This window comes from Typopeltis vanoorti, chromosome 24 (genome assembly GCF_054136105.1).
Source record: "Typopeltis vanoorti isolate ZY-2024b chromosome 24, IOZ_Tvanoo_1.0, whole genome shotgun sequence".
NCBI lineage: Eukaryota > Metazoa > Arthropoda > Arachnida > Uropygi > Thelyphonidae > Typopeltis > Typopeltis vanoorti.
Window position 1 is genome coordinate 30,071,039 of NC_143572.1, and position 3,962 is coordinate 30,075,000.

At 34.7% G+C, this 3,962-nt stretch overlaps 1 protein-coding gene across 1 annotated transcript in view; it reads right to left on the reverse strand.

The window, feature by feature from the left end:
- Positions 1-2,636: 2,636 nt before the first annotated feature.
- LOC150093066 (very long chain fatty acid elongase 7-like) overlaps positions 2,637-3,962 on the reverse strand; it is a 45,269-nt gene continuing 43,943 nt past the window's right edge. The window contains exon 9 of the mRNA XM_090413790.1: positions 2,637-2,739. The gene's annotated coding sequence lies outside the window, so the exon portion shown is untranslated. The remainder of the gene's footprint in view (positions 2,740-3,962) is intronic.

Genomic DNA, 3,962 nt, shown 5'->3' on the forward strand with positions numbered 1-3,962 from the left:
TAAATTCAATATCCTTTCTTCCTTCCTTGTGACCATTCCTTCTCCTAATCTATCCCCCCATAGTTAAAATCCCCCATAATAATTACTCGACCTGCACTCATTATGCAAATTTGCCGATGCACACCATCTACATTATCCCTTATACCCCCTGGATTATAGCAGCAACCAATTGCATATTTCATCCTGTTGATATCTATCTGACACCAAAGAGCCTCAAATGAACTACCCTCTGCATACCTGTCCTGTTAGGGCACTTATACTCTTTTCGGCTTCTAATCTTCGTCTATATTTAGTAAAAACCTCCTCCGCTCTGTCCTCTCTATAAATACTGTATTCTTTGCATTCGCTCCCTATAACTATATCATTCTTAGTCAATCAAGTCTCACTAATTCCTATAATTTTTCGCCAAGCTGTACTAATGCCAAAAATTTATCCCACTTATTCCGAATACTCCTGGCATTAGTGTATATAAGCGCTCCAATACTCTTGTCCTCTAAATAAATTTCCTGTGCAAGTGAATTACTCCATCCATTCTGTACAAAACTCTATGTTTTTTCAATCAGTGTTCTACATGCTACTCTCCCAGTCCGTTTATGTGCAAACTATCGCTTTAAAAAATTCCTTCCTTTTATCAAAATTATCCCAGACATTCATACAATGTATACATAGTTTTATTTCTTTACAAAAGTTTTTACAAAATCTTGACAACATTCCATTTTCTATAATCGCTATTCTATGTAATTCATCACTGTCTAATCTTGGTAAAACACACCCAAGATCCTTCCAAGCCCACTCTTTCCATTCTTTCCTATCATCAAATCTTTCTTGTCCTCTCTCACAGAAAATATTTCGATACCTAGATGAATTGTTCACACTACTACAATAACTACAATAATCTCATGCACACGCACTTAATTCATTACTAAATAATCTATCATTCTCATTCATTATCATTCTCAATCCTCACACATTTTCTATTCACTAAAAGATATTTGAATGCTAGAAGATAAGCTATACAAATTGGTCAGTTCAAAATTATAAATTCTATTCCAGTCATTTCCTTTTTCCCAGGAGAACTTGTACAGCAGAATTTACTTCACATGCCTTTATTAGTTACGTTGGGATATAGTTATATAAAGAAAACATGCTTTTTATGAGACTGATCTCACTTAAATGTGAAGTCTTAATGCTCGATTAAACTAAAAACAGTAGAGAAACCATTTATATCATCATATATACCACACGAACACTTTGGTGTTTATATGAGTCAAATAACACAGGCAAAACATTAGACATATTAGATGTGAAATGGTCTGCATAATCTTTCATGGCTTCCTTGGCATCAGTTGTAACAGATGATATCATAGATACATAGGATGATGAAGATGTTAAGTACTTTGCAATAACATGCGTTATAACTGCAGAAGAAACGGTAAAATCTGGTGACTTTTCAAAACTAGAAAGTGAACGATGATTGTAATTGGGACCGAAGGTTTTGGCTGGCAAGTGAGTATTAATTGAAGCATCAGAAACTGGAAAGGACAATCAACTGATATGTAGAGATTCATCTGATTGTCTCCAGCTGCCTTTCATAGATTTCGGGGTTTTGATGGGTTTTTCTACTCCAAGCATTGATGTTTATTCCTGATTGCATTTTTTGAGTGTTTTCCACCGCTCTGCTGTCACTACTTGTTTCACTTGCCGTCATAATATTTTACCATATTTATTTTCGTTGTTTTTACCAGTCTTCCTATGATCTTTGCTTCACTGTGCTTCGCTCTCTTACATTTTCTTTATATTCTCTAAGAGCACAAGTTGTGTTACTTGGTGGGAACCTTCGGTACGCTTTATTCTTTTCCTTGACAGTCTAACTTTCTGAGTCCACCATGAAGTTCTGATTTTGTTTTTAATCTTGCAGAAAACCTCACCTCACTACACGCCTCTCTGGCTGAATCAGTGAATGATTTCTTGAGGATTGTCATTGAATCTTCAAGGATTGGTTCCAGTTTTCAAACTCTCATTTTTTTCTTGAATAATGCTTGAGTACTTTAGTGGGCAGCTATCTCTGAAAACTATTCAACTTTGACCATATTAAAAACTTTCTCATACTATCTTATTTATAAAATGAATTTCAATTGAATTCTGCTCACAACTAAATAGGGATCACTTTCAATTTCAAATCCGCTTCTAAACCAGCTGGAAAATATGCTGTCAACAGTAACATAATAATTGAGATGTTTCTTATTTCTTGCATTTGCTCTCCTTGTGAAATTTTGCATGTAAGCAATTAGTAGGCAATATACCTTCGGCTCATAGCGTAGTTGCGTTAACCTTAATTCAAAACCGATATATGCTTGGTCGATTTGTTTCAAAACTTAAGTTATCGCCTACCCCTTCACTTATTATTATATCAATAGGATCAAGATATTCAACTCAATTTAAAAAGCAAAATTTCAATTTTCCAATTAAAATGGAAAATTGGAATCGAACTCGATTTTAGAAACATTACAAACACTTTTCAATTAAATTTTACTTTCACGAAAAACCTTAAGCTATTTAAAAATAAAGACAACTTACAGAAATTGACGGCAGTTTTGTTCCCTTTGTCAAGCCACAGTTAGTGTGAATAACAGAATAAAGAATTTGAGATAACTGCTTTCGCCGAACTTGCTTATGTAAACAGGTTTTCCGTAGTACGTAATGCCAAAGGAAAATTATAAAAACAAATCGTGTATGGAACTGAAATAGAGAGAGTAATTTATTAAAGGAAGTGACAGTTAAATTACATTAATCGTTTAATGATATAAATCAACTTAAGGAAAAATTAATATCTGTGACTTAAATATTAGTCTTCACGTTATTTCCTAATATGAGCATTTCATAAAACAAAGAAAGTTTAAAATTAATATGTAGTGGGAATACTAGAGACCCCCGTAGCTCAGTCAGTATAGACGAAGTCCTTTGGTTGGAAAAACCTGGGTTCAATTCCCGCCGTGACTCTTTCGACTAAAGGTAAGTTAGCCAGTCTCATGCAGGAGGTTTTTCACGAAATGTTCAGAATTTTCTCACGAAAAATAGAGAACGAAGAAGTGTGTGGTAACGCTAAGCGGTGTGTGTACAAGTGGTGATAGATAAGAAAGAAATCTGTATATTAATTAATTAACGGGGATTGGACGTATTCCTTAGGAAAAAGGAAATTGAAAAAAAAATGTTCAGAAGACATAGTCAGACGAAAGAGAAGGGGTTGGATGAGAAGTAATTTTCATATTTTGGAGCGGAACTGAGAATGAGGTGGTTCGCCTGCAGCGTTTGAGAGTTATTAAAATTAGAATAATGATGATGATGGCCGGTAGGTGGTATAGCACCGATGAAAATGTCTACAGAACAGTATGAGGAAGTGGAAGAAATAGAGTGCATATTCAAAATGATTAGAAGTCATTTTTAAGTGGACTGCCCTCATCTGGTTAGCATATAAATTCTTAAATCAATTTCATTTTTTATGTGGGAATAGGATCGCAAGGTTTGTTTGATTACTAAATTATAGAGTATTAAGAGCACAGGCAAGATATCGTGCAAGGAAAGACAACAATTTTTCTCGAAGGTGAAGTATACGTGCGATGTGTCTGTACAGCAAAGAATAGAGGTGTAGCATAACTCTGTCCAAGAATAGAAATCTGATCTTGAACGACGTTGTTTTCTATATATCATCAGAAGTACGAGTAGGAACTTGACATGAAAATTCCTTACAAGAGAAGAGATATTATAACTTTACATTCTTTATACAAATGCGAAGTCTGCAAATCGTTTAGCTGGGAATGCTGGTGCGGTTCTCATTATGGAAGTTCTCAACATTTCATCAAGGTTGGGTTAACCGGGATTACGTACAACGCCATTTTAAAAGTGATAATAAAGTGATATGAAGGCGCAGACCAATATGTAAGAATTATTCAAGGGGAATTAAG